The following is a 13,743-nucleotide window of genomic DNA, read 5'->3' as shown; positions in this document are numbered from 1 at the left end:
AGCATCTGATTTTATCGTGCAGATCGGAGATATGTGATTCAGCATGATACCCCCAACCATGTGTGTGCTTGTGCGAGTGCATACGGTAAAGCAAATAAAGCTCGAGGACCAATCACTGAATGAAAAATCACCATTACATAACCAAAGAGTGCACAATCAGTGCCATAGTCATACATCAAGTCAAATAAAGTCAAATACAATCCTCCAGAATAGGAAAGAAATACAAGCAAGTGAATTCCGTCAACAAGCCTGACGGTAATCCAAAACACAAATGAAAGATCTAGCTCGATGAGGGTCCCACAGATGGCCCTATCTCATCTTCCATCCTCGCGAACTCTGCGGCGAACCTGAGCTCGGTGTTCTCCTGCTGCAGTCTCCCCACTTCTTTCTGATGAATCTTCATCTGCCTGAAGTAGTGGTCTCTTTCAGCCATGTAATGATCCCTCTCAGCGGTGATCCTCAGATTCTCTGACTCTTTGACCTTCAGCTTTGTCTCCCACTCAGCAATGAGACCCTTGACTCTGTCGTCCCTCTGATCCTTCACCAAGATTTGCCTTCTCTTCTCATCTTCAATCACCTTTGATGCTCTGAACAGCTTATCCTTAGTGATGTCATGCTCCCTGTTGGATGACGCCAAGGCTTGGCTTATCTTCCCATAATAGGCAGTATCCATCTCAAAGCGCTTGGCCTCCAAGGCATGTCGCTTGTCTTGATCTTCCATCTTCACTTTGATCTCTTGATTAGCTGCCTGAAACCGAGCAACACTTCTCTCCAATTCAGCTTTCTCGGCAAGTAACCGATCTCTGGCTCTCTTCATCTCAAGGAATTCCTCCATGCTGACAGAAGCACTTGGACCCTCAATCATGGGACACACAGGATCACCTCCAGGAAATGGTAGAAATGTAGCTTCAATCCTCTTCCGCAACCAATCCTCAAACAAAGGAAAATACCGACTGTTGACTTTACCATAAGGAACCTTACCCTTCCTCTGAATATCTCGCCACTCATCCAACACTTGCCTCAGCTTGGTTTGGTTACCATCAATCGGGAAATAAAAGGACTCCTGAATCTCTCGCCCGAGAGGAGAACCCTCTACAGCAAACCCCATCTGTCTCCTGAGAAGCATTGGGTTGTAATTAATGCAACCCTGAACTCCCACCAAAGGCACATTAGGTAAACTCCCACAACTGCATATAAAATCTCTTCCAGCCAAACCATTATGAGTCCAAGCAATATCATCAGCCCGCAAACCCATCAACCTGAATGACCACTTGACAGTGGGATCAATATGAGCAAAGGCACCCCGAGAAGGCAAATACCCCATAAACCATCGGAAGAGCAACTGAGAACAGCATCTGATCAAGCCACCACGCCTCTTCTCATTTCTGTTATGCACTGAGTAGTAAACATCTCCAATCAGAGTAGGAATAGAGTTTCTCTGTATGAACAATCTGATAGCATTATGGTCCACAAAATTCTTCTGATTAGGAAACAGAACAATCCCATAAATGCTCACAGCAATCAGAGCACAAACAGTCTTCCAGTTACCCATAGCAGCATGTTCCTTGGCATTAGCCTCCAAGAAACTCAAATGAAACCCGGGTAGCTTCCCCTTTTCCTTCAATCCTTCCTTGACCATTTCCGGACTCAAATAAAGAGTACGTGAAATTCCAAGGACATCTGGCTCTGATCTAGTGACGTGGAAAGGAATCTGATCACGGATCTGAATACCCAGGATGCTAACATAATCCTCCATCAGAGGTCCCAACAGATAGTCTGGAAATACAAAGCACCTCAACCCCGGGTCATAGAACTGGAGAAGAGTATGAACGGCACTCCTATCACTGTCAGTGAGTCTGAAAACCATCTTCAGGATACTACCGTATGCCTCTCTGAACATCCCCACATGGTCGGGAGTAATCAATGCTATCATCTCCTTCAGCACACCAATCTCAGGATCGAAGAAACTGTAGACAACATCGGGCTTCAAACCGGTCCTCATCTCTGAGCAAAGAAATCTCTCAACCAGGATCTCGATCAAAAATGTCCCTGCATATGGGTAAACATGTGTTAGATGCAATTAATGCAAAATGTAATGATGCTGATGAATGAATGCAATGCGTTGCCATCCTCCAAGCCATCTGATCATCTGCACTGAATCTGGTCTCTGAACTGATCACAACCATCTGAGGAGTGTACAATCACAAATCTGACCCACGGGTTCCGAAATAAACGGAAGAAAGATACATCATCATCATCATCATCAATCTCTGAGCAGACATTCGCGACCATCTGAATCGGCCCGGGGAATCCTGAAATAAACGGATCCCCACTGATAAATATCTCGGCCCGGGGAATCCTGAAATAAACGGATCCCCACTGATAAATCACGGACAGCACTCCGGCGTCTCTGAAATAAACGGCCATAAATCCGACTTATAAATAAGACCCACGAAACAAAAAGTCACCATCTGAGTCACCATCTGAACATGCATCTGAAAGAATCACCCTCCCCTCACAGGTAAATTCTAAACAGGTCATCCTAAGGCGGACAATAGTCTCGACAATCGGGCAGAGATACTCAATGGGTTTGCCCTTTCGGGTGTGCCATTGCAGCTCTCCTGAGATCGTCTAAACCAAAGATCCGGGAAATGATCGGTCACCAGAGTCAACAGCTCAGATGAAGTAACTAAGCCAAAGTGGATACTCCACAGAGGAAAGCACTATCAACTGAACCTCGTCCGGTTTGTGGTACATCACGCCGCCAGGCACATGTTAACCTAACACGAAAGAGGCGACATGAGACCACACTAGTCCTAGGTGTATACTCGGGCCTGGGTTTTAGCCCCACTCAGAACACCCACCCCACACAGAGGAACCACCTGCACAGAGGATGGCAACAACATGATAGTATGATGCATGCAGACATTAATGCAAATATAGATACACACTGGTTAGCATAATAAATGCAATAAATAACACACAATAAGCAACCCAAACTAATCCTAAAACGCTAGGAAGGACTCGCTTAGGGACGATGGACCAGCATAGGTCTACATCAGTGGGTCCCCAGCAGAGTCGCCAGCTGTCGCATCCTGCGAAAAATCAACCGGCGGGACTCAAATAAAAACACAACACAGAGCCGCCACTGCGCGTTATTTATCCCAAAATAGGGAAAGGAAACGCTCAGAGAAACCTGGAAAGAACATGGTCTCGCGACCAAAGAGAAAGGGTAAGGGAGTCGGTTACGCAAGGGGAAGGTATTAGCACCCCTCACGTCCGTCGTACTCGACGGGATCCACGTTCTAAGAAAAGAAAAGGTTGCTAGACATCACACACACACACACAGGGAACGCAGGTGGGGTTAAGAGGAACGAGCTCGATAAGGTATCGCACCTTATGCCTACATATCTTGTCTGGAACAAGAATCAGAGCCACTGTAGTTCGGCTTACTCACGCCAAACAACACAAAACATACAAACAAGCAAGGGTGGCAAACATGGAGCCCGACAACCACTGGATGGAATTACGTCGGCATCCGAACCAAAACACACTCAAAAGGGCAAACGTGGAGCCCAACTGCCAATCACTGGGCTTACGTCAGCATCCGAACCCAAACATACACAATCAAATAACAAACAAACACACACAAAAAAGAAAAAGGTTGCCCAGAGTGGTCTCGCACGACCACCTGCCTACATACCTCGTCTGGAACAAGGATCAGGGCGATGTAGTTCCCCCTGAAAGGGAAAAAGATTTCAGCCAGAAACCGGGGAAGACGCACTACCAGGGAGCTGGACTCGAGCCTAGTGTTGTCATGCATCGTTTACCCTAAGTTCGGTTTTCTATCCTACTTGCATAAGCAAACTACTCCTATCCAGGAAGGAAGCAAGCACACAAGCATACAGAATAATTCAAGCATACATCCAATGAGAACAAGCATCTCAAACAGATATCCACATAGCACGCACTATAACCAAACAAGTGGCTCACACAATAGGTTTGACTGCCTCAGCAAGTCGTCTGTACGGGCTGGGTTTGCTCTTAACCTTGCCATTACGAGGCTAAGGTGAAGCAGATGAAAAGGTGAAGTGAGGATCAGACCTCACAGCTCTTATCCCTGACCAGGGAGAGCTTCTGACAAATGAGCATGGGTCCAGAATGGGGGAACCCTTCTATACTCAGAGACTCTGACACAATGTGCACTGCACAAGATCTTGGGCTTGTGATCTCAATGCTACAACCATGTAATGGGAGCAAGGAGAAGACTCAACTGAATAGTGGGGGGTAGACTGCATACCCCTACCTTCCACCAATTGCCTTATTTAAAGGACTTTCACCTGCTTGGCACGAAAAATAAACAACCACAATCATTGCCTCTTAAGGAGGACTTCAGACAGTTTGCCCGGTCAAATAACAGACCGGGTCTCCAGACTACATGAAGTTAGGAAGTTGTACCTCAATGCAAGTTGCTTAAGCAAAGCAAAGCAAAAGTTCACAAGGAACTGAGCAACTAAAAGTACCTGGAAACAGTCAAACACAGTTAGTACTCAGACATACAAAAATAAACAGCAAGTATTAATCAGTCAGACTATACAAACTAATGCACAACAAAGGCAAGCTATGAGCTCAAGCCCAAGCTTCACAACCTACAAAACAATGTTATGTTAGTGTACAAACATCAAACAACATCATTTCAATCAACTTGGATCATTCTCCATGAGCATGGTGCTATTCATCCTGAAAAATCAAGTAAATATTAGCAACAAGACCACTAGGCCAAGCCTAGGGTCCAAAAGCAAGAAAAATTCCTAAACAGCAAGGTATATTCAACCAAACTCAAATTAATGTCAAACAAAAGCCAACACAATTAATCCCATGTCCATATCATTCATCATGTTCATTTTATGCACAAAACAATCCAAACTAGTTCAAATGGAACACCAAACATCCAAACAGAACTATTGCATTCAAATCCATATCAAAACAAATCCAAAAAATCTCAAATAAATTACACCTAAACAGGACCTAATCCTGGTATGGAACACCAAATTTCAGCTTAATTGGGCAAAGGGAACCATGTCAATAAAAATCAACAAAAACAGACACAATTATATGCTCCAAATCACAACATCAACATATGCATTCATTTCAAAAATTCATAACTCAATGAAAACAGTAAAGAAATGAGTGGGACCAAAACAGGGATGTCACATCATGTGTCTACAACATTCATACCAAATTTCATGATCATTCAATACCATATGAACATTTCACAAAGATATTCCAAACACATGTCATACAAGCTTGCACATTTGACCAACAGAGATGAAAAATAGCAATCAAATTGAAAATGCCACATAAAATTCCACAAAAATTCACATAGCATCTTAACATGTTAATCAAACATCATGCAAAATTTCATGTCATTCCAACAAGTATAGGTCACTCAAAAAAATCCAGCAAGTTGACATAATGAGGTGTGACACACATTGTCACACCTAAGTTCAAAAATTCACATCTCAATGGCCAGGTATCAAAAGTTCATGAAATTTACATGTAAATAAACCTTGATGTGTCTAGTATCACCACAAAAATTTTCAGACATTTATTTGTAATCATGAGCATTTCACATTGGATTTGGCACAAGGTATCAAAAATGAGTACATGTGAAACAATCCTAAGTCAATCACAATTTCTACCATGCACAACTTTGACCAATAGGTCAAAAAATATCTACAGTCAACAAGGAAGTCAAAGAAAAAATTCCTATATTTTTCTGAATTTTCTATGATTTTTTATGAATTTTCTAACATGTTTATGAATTTTTTACAATTTTTAAGAATTAATTGAAATTAACTAAAATCACCAATGGCACTATGGTAAATATGAGGCGCGGGCGGTAAACGTCTTATTTGAATTTTCAAACCAAATTATGGATCAAACACTCAAAAATTTCCAGAAAATCTCTCTCTCCCTCACGCGTTTCCAGATCCAACAAGAACACGAAGAACACAAAAGTTTCACCAAAATCCACAATCCGCATATGGTTGGAAAGGTTTCAACACGAGGATCTCAAATATCACTATGATTCATCCTAAATGTTCATATATTTTGTGAATCGAAGGAGTTAGGGTTTTGACACGAAACCTAATTTCCAGATTTCTTCACCTACAGTCATCCATTTGCAAAACCACAAGCATCACTATGATCTACCATCAATGAACTACAGAATGCATATAATAATCAAGTAATTCGTGAGATTCGAATTTTTGGAAACCTGGTATGGCAGTGATGTTCTTGATGGAATTCGAGCTACTTCTCCTCAAACAGATGCAGTGGATGCTTCAGGGAGTTGAATGATGTGATTATGTTTGATTGAAACAGCTCCTAATGCTCACAATCACGATTTGCCATTGATGATGCTTCTTTGAACAGTGGAGTTTCGAAGCTTGATTGATGATGAAATCCAAAAACAGCTCGAGCATATGATGATTGGAGATCAATGCAAAAAGAATTTCCCAGATTGAGCAAGAATTCAAAGAGTTTGATGAAGTTGAAGGTTTTGTGTTCTTGAAGAAATTTTGAGAGAATGAAGAGTTTTCAGATCTGATTTTGGGATGTGTGTTTTTCTGTTATGATTTAGATGTGATTAGGAATATATATGATACCTTAATCCATGATTAACCATGTTAATTAACCATTTGGAATGTGTAAGTGAAATGTTAATTTTCAAGTGAGGGCAAAACGGTCACTTCCTAAGCCAGCTCATTGCCACCTCATAGACAGCTCATACAACTTCCAAATACCTGTCATGAGCTATTGCAACTTGTTTCACTCTCATTGGATGTGTATTTTAGAAAATCACATGTGAATGGTTATATGTCCAATTTTGCAATTTCATTTTACAAGTCAAATTCCAAACCATGAAGCCTAGCCATGTAATGATGATTCCAACAAGTTTCAAATACCATTTGTGAGGTGTAGCAAAAATCCCCACTCAAAAATTCCAATTATTTCACAAGTTGGACAATTTTGCCCCTGGTCCATTTTAACTGTCCAGTTGAAATTTGACTTTTTGCATTGGCCACTTTTGAGAAAATCCAATTATGCACCATGAAAGTACATGTCAAATGGAGTTTGTGCATATAAAGAACTTCCAATTTGGATGCTCCATGTGGAAGTTATGGCCTCCTGATTATGGGTCATTTCTGAAATTCACTGAGCCATAATTTTCCAACCATACATGGGATTTTCAAGTTCTTGGACTTTTTGGAAAGGTGAGAACAAGATCTACAACTTTCATGTTGAACAAATTTTCATTTGAAGCTTCCTTGGACACTTTATTTTGAGGTCAAAAACTTTCCATTTTTGGAAACTTCAATTACAAGTCACTTTCTATTTTTGGCAGTTTTTGTTCTGACTTGATTTTCTTCATTCTTAAGCTTTGAGATGTCAAATAACACTTGTTCCAACATGAATGAAGTGTATCCAACTCATTTCCACCTCCAAATCCATCAGATCATGTACAGTTGACCACAGTTGACTTTTCGACTGATAGATGAGTCTGGCAATGCATAGATCAATCTGAGTTCCAATTCTCAACTGAAATGGCTCAAGGGTGAAACCCTAGCCTCAATTAGCTCAAAATAATCACATAATGAACCCCATAACCATCATAGACCCCATCTCCTGATCCATCCCTGATTGGCCCAATGCAACTGATTAGGATTGACCAGTGGTCAAAACCCTAATCTCAAGGAATCAGCTTCAACACTTGATGAAATCCAACCATGATGATGATGATGTATCATTGCAATCAAGATGAAGACCAATATCTATTGAGAACCATGAAACCCTAATTCACAGCCCAATCCTCAGATGGCCAATGATCAGTCAATAAAACCCTAGCTTTGCACTTTGACTTCCTCATCTTCTGATCAAGACTTGGGAGAATGGCTTGCACAATGTAACCACATGATATGCAATATGTAATGCCTAATGACCTAAAAATGATATGTAATATGTTAATGCTAGTCCCAAGAGAGGAGGGCAAATTTTGAGGTGTTACATTCACCACCTCAGCGGCCTGCTTATACGAAGAAATGGACGGTTTCTCCTCTTCTTTCGCAAAAAGAGCATTCTCCACCTTGACGGTTTCGAATGCTTGACTCGGGGTCTCCCATATTTCGCCGTCCATTTCCACGTATTTGAATGATGAAAGGTGGCTGACAAAGATATCTTCTTCTCCACACACGGTGACGACCTGCCTGTCCCAGATGTACTTTAGCTTCTGGTGCAAAGTCGAGGTTACTGCCCCAGCAGCATGAATCCATGGGCGACCCAACAAGCAACTGTATGCCCGCTGAATATCCATGACATAGAAAACCGACTTGAACACCTCAGGTCCAATCTTCACCGGGAGCTCAACCTCTCCGAACACAGCCCGCTTCGACCCATCAAAAGCCCTCACTATCAAATCAGTGGGCGTCAGGATCAACCCTTCACAGTTCAGCTTCGCCAAGGCTTTCTTTGGCAACACATTTAACTAGGAGCCGGTATCAACCAACACGTGCGAAAGCACGGCCCCTTTACATTCCATTGCGATGTGTAAAGCCCGATTATGATTCCTTCCATCCACAGTCAGATCCATATCAGTGAACCCCAGTCCATGGCTGGCATGAACATTAGACACCACCGTCTCCAACTGGTTAATCGTTATCTCTTGAGGAACATAAGCTCTCTTCAGGATTTTCAATAAAGCTTCTCTATGCCCCTCAGAGCTCAGCAACAACGATAAAATTGATATTTTGGAAGGAGTCTTGTGCAGATGGTCAACAAGTTTGTACTCAGACTTCTTGATGATTCTAAGGAATTCTTCAGCTTCATCATCAAGTTCTTTTTCCGACCCACCAGACGCCGGTGTCCCTACGGGAGTACCTTCATTCACCACTTGTTTTCCTCTTGCCCTGGCTAAAGCCTCAGCCTTTTCTTTCTTTTCTTTTTCTCCCTCCCCACCTCTCAAGGTATCAGGAGCAAACAGCCTTCCACTACGAGTGAAACCACTAGGTTCGGCATTATCCACCTTTGAAACGGTGGTCTCATCTGCAGTCTGGTCCTCTACTTTCTCTCCATTGCAATAAACTTCCCCACCATAATGCCACGGCACGGCATCATCTTTGTCATAAGGAATCGGCCTAGGTACCGTGATGGTAACTGGAGCCGCCTCAGCCAGAGTTGACAAATCAACCGGGTCGAAGTAAATCGTTATGGTGGAGACATCCTCCTTCCCCATATACACCTTCTCAAACCTTAGACTTCCATCGTCCATCAGCCTCTGGACAGCCTCCCTCAACAGTATACACCCATCAGGAGTAACAGTGCATGCAGCACAACCAACACCACAGCCCGGAAAGACCCCATTCAACGACAACTGCCGCTTAACCTCAGCCAACGGAGTCTTCAACTGATCAACATTTAACAACCCGATTCGGCCCTCCTCAGAAATTGCATTCACCCCCATCTGGCCATGCGCAGGCATGGGATTAGCATTCACATTTAGAGATGGAGCAAAGTTGATAGCTTTAGAATCCACCAGGTCCTGGACAATATGCTTAAAAGCTTTACAATTCTCCACATTGTGTCCAGGGGCACCAGAGTGAAATTCACATTTGGCATTATCATCAAAACTGGCTGGCCTTTGATCAGGTCTCAAAGGAGCCAAAGTTCTCAACTGTACCAACCCCAAGTCTTTCATCTTTTTCAACAGGAAAGAATAAGTCACAGGCGGTCTGTCGAAATGACGATCGTTCATTCTTCCGCGCACCTGATACCCAGCCCTCTGTGGTCTCTGCTGAAACGGTTGTCTTTGTTGTTGCGATTGTTGTTGTTGTTGTGCAGGCTGATTATCAGCAGGAATAGTTACCGCAGCGGTGTGCTGAAAGTAACGATCCCTACTTTGTCCTCTTTGCGTGTATACAGCACTAGTATCACCCTCTTTCTTCCTCTGGCCATTTCCGAAGGGCTTCTTCGATCCTGATGACGAAGCATTACCACCCTGGATTTTTCCGAGCTTCAACCAGCTCTCTATCCTCTCACCAGCCACCATTATATCAGCGAAGTTGGTAAACGGGCAACCAACCATTCTCTCCGCAAATGCCCCCTGCAGGGTACCCATGAACAGGTCTGACATCTCTCTGTCCATCAAGGGAGGTTGAACTCTGGCAGCCAATTCCCTCCACCTCTGAGCATACTCTTTAAACCCCTCACTAGACTTCTGAGACATACCCTACAGCTGGGTACGACTAGGAGCCATGTCAGCGTTGAATTGATACTGTTTAAAGAATGCATCGCCAAGATCCTGCCAACTCTTAATATCAGAAGATTTCAGCTTGGTGTACCATTCCAAGGATCCTCCGGACAGACTGTCTTGGAAGAAGTACATCCACAGCTTTTGATCCATAGTATACGCAGAGATCTTGCGGACAAAGGCTTGAAGGTGAGTTTCTGGGCAGGAACTCCCATTATATTTATCAAACGCGGGCGCCTTGAACTTTTGTGGGATCACGATCCCCTCAACCAGCCCCATATTTGACATGTTTACAACCCCGGGAGTGGCATAGCTTTCGAGAGCCCTGATTTTCTCTGCCAGCAACTGAATTTCTTTGTTGGGTGGTTGGACACCATATTGCCCAAACGGCTCATTATGCATAGAGAATTGATCAGCTTCTCTGTCTTCCTCCCTATCATCTTCGACCCCAAAGAATGGAGGGAACAGACTATCCTTCAGATTATGACCCATCGGACCAGGTTGACCACCTGTAGCAGCATTGTTATTCACTATACCCACAGTCGTCCTCTTTCCGCCTTCCCTAGAACCACCAAGCCCCTGGTTGGAGACACCATCCAGGTTGACACCACTGTTAGCAGCTGAAGCCCGCTCGAGCTTCTCAACTTTATCAGCCAGTGCTTTTTGGCCCACAGCAAAACCTTGCATGATGTTGATCAACTCATTCATTTTATCCTTCAGCTCGAGAACATCTGCATTTGGTAGATCCATCATTCTTGGAGTATTGCGTCGGGTGAAGTATCTGTGAGGACGTGTTGAATGCAAAGGTACAACTCTACGAGCACGAGCAATGATGCCTGTAACAATCAAGCACGTTAGAACTGATACCTGCAAAATAAAAACAAGTTATTATGATCATGCATGAATGCAACATCTATCCACATGAGGAACATTCTGTCTTTCGACCCTGGCTTCATCGAGACAGATAATAATCCGGCAGCAATATTTTGATATTCATCAAATGATTTCCTCATACAGATCAGAGATATATGATTTAGCAAAGATACCACCCAACCATGTGTGTGCTGTGTGAGTGCATACGGGAAAGCAAATAAAGCTTGAAGATCGATCACTGAATGAAAATAACCATCACATATCAAAATGCACAATAAGCGCCATAGTCATACATCAAGTCTGATACAAATCAAGTACAATTCTCCAAAATCAGAAAGGAAATACAAGCAAGTGAATTCCGTCAACAGGCCTGACGGTAATCCAACACAAATGATAACAAGAGGCTACACTGAAGAAGGCCCCACAGAAGGCTCTGCATCATCTACCATCTTGGTAAACTTCACCGCGAACCTAAGCTCAGTGTTCTCCTGCTTTAATCTCCCTATCTCCTTCTGGCCAATCTTCATCTGTCTGAAGTAATGATCTCTCTCAACAAGATAATGATCTCTCTCAGCGATATGATGATCTCTCTCGGCGATATGATGATCTCTCTCGGCAATGATATTCGCATTCTCTGTTTCCTTAATCTTCAGCTTTGCCTCCCACTCAGCGATAAGGGTTCTGACTCTGTCTTCCCTCTGATCCCTCACGAGGATTTGCCTTCTCTTCTCATATTTAATGACCTTCGAAGCTCTAGCCAATCTCTCTTTGGTGATGTTGTGCTCCCTTGTGGACGACTCCAATGCTTGCCTGACCTTGCCATAGTAAGCGGTATCCATCTCAAAGCGCTTCTCCACAAGAGCATGTCTCTTATCCTGATCCTCCATCCTCCCTCTGATCTCCTGATTAGTCATCTGAACTCGAGCAACACTCATCTCCAATTCCATTTTCTCTGTAAGCAACTGATCCCTCTCCCGCTTCATCTCTAGGAACTCTTCCATACTAACAGAAGAAGGAGATTCCTCAATCAACGGATACCAAGGATCAACCATAGGAAACGGTAGACAAGTAAGCTCCACTCTCTTGCTGAGCCAGTCATCAAACGGAGGAAAGGACCTGTTATTGGCTCTACCCCAAGAAAACTTGCCTTTCCTTTGAATGCTGCGCCATGCATCAGATACCTGCCTTAACTTGGCCTGATTGCCCTCAACCGGGAAGTACAAAGTTTCCTGAATCTCACTCTTGAGAGGAGGAACCTCCATAGCGAATCCCATTTGTCTCTTAAGAAGCGTAGGGTTATAATTAATGCAACCCTGAACTCCTATAAGTGGCACATTGGGAAAACCCCCACAACTGCAAATGAAATCTTGTCCCACCCCGCTACTGTGAGTCCAAGCTATGTCTTTGGCCCGCAAACCCATCAGCTTGGTCGCCCAATTGACAGTATGGTCAAGAAGAACAAACGCACCCCTGGAAGGCAAATATCCCATAAACCACTTGTATAGTAGCTGAGTGCAACATCGAATCAATCCCCCACGCCTCTTCTCATTCCTGTTATGAACCGAGTAATAGACATCTCCGATCAAGGTAGGGATAGGATTCCTCTGAACAAACAAGCGGATGGCATTAATATCCACGAAGCTCTTCTGATTAGGAAACAGAATGGTCCCATATATGCTCACAGCAATCAAAGCACAGACAGCTTTCCAGTTACCCAACTCAGCATGCTCCTTGGCCTTAGCTTCTAGGAAACTCAGATGAAAACCAGGCAACTTCCCCTTCTCTTTCAGACTCCCCTTAACCATCTCCGGACTCAAATAAAGAGCACGGGAAATCCCACCAATATCAGGTTCTTCCTTAGTAGCATAGAAAGGAACCTGATTTCTGATCTGAATGCCCAAGATACCAGCATAGTCCTCCATCAAAGGCCCCAATAAGTAATCTGGGAAGACGAAACACCTCAAACCAGGATCATAGAACTGGAGAAGAGTATGGATGGCACTCCTATCCCTGTCAGTGAGCTTGAAAACCATCTTCAGAATACCCCCATACATCTCACGAAACATCCCCACATGGTCGGGCGTGATCAATGCTATCATATCCTTCAGCATACTGATCTCTGGATCGAAGAAGCTATAGACAACATCGTCTTTCAAACCGGGCCTCATGTCTGAGCAAAGAAATCTCTCAACCAGGATCTCAATCAAGAATGTCCCTGCATATGGATAAACATGTGTTAGATGCAGATAAATGCAAAATGCGAATGATGCTGATGAATGAATGCAATGCATTGTGCCATCCTCCAAGTCATCTGAGCATCTGCTGCACTGAAGCCTGATCTCTGAACTGATCACAACCATCTGAAGGGATATGTAACCACAAATCCAACTCAGGGTTCCGAAATAAACGGAAATGAAATGTACATCACCATCATCACCAAAGATTCTCTGAACAGACAATCATAAGACCCTCTGAATCGGCCCGGGGAATCCAGAAATAAACGGATCCCCACTGATAAATAATACAGACAGAACTCCGGCGTCTCAGAAATAAATGCCCAT

Source organism: Lathyrus oleraceus, chromosome 7 (genome assembly GCF_024323335.1).
Source record: "Lathyrus oleraceus cultivar Zhongwan6 chromosome 7, CAAS_Psat_ZW6_1.0, whole genome shotgun sequence".
Taxonomy (NCBI): Eukaryota; Viridiplantae; Streptophyta; class Magnoliopsida; order Fabales; family Fabaceae; genus Lathyrus; species Lathyrus oleraceus.
This window is presented reverse-complemented; position numbering follows the sequence as displayed.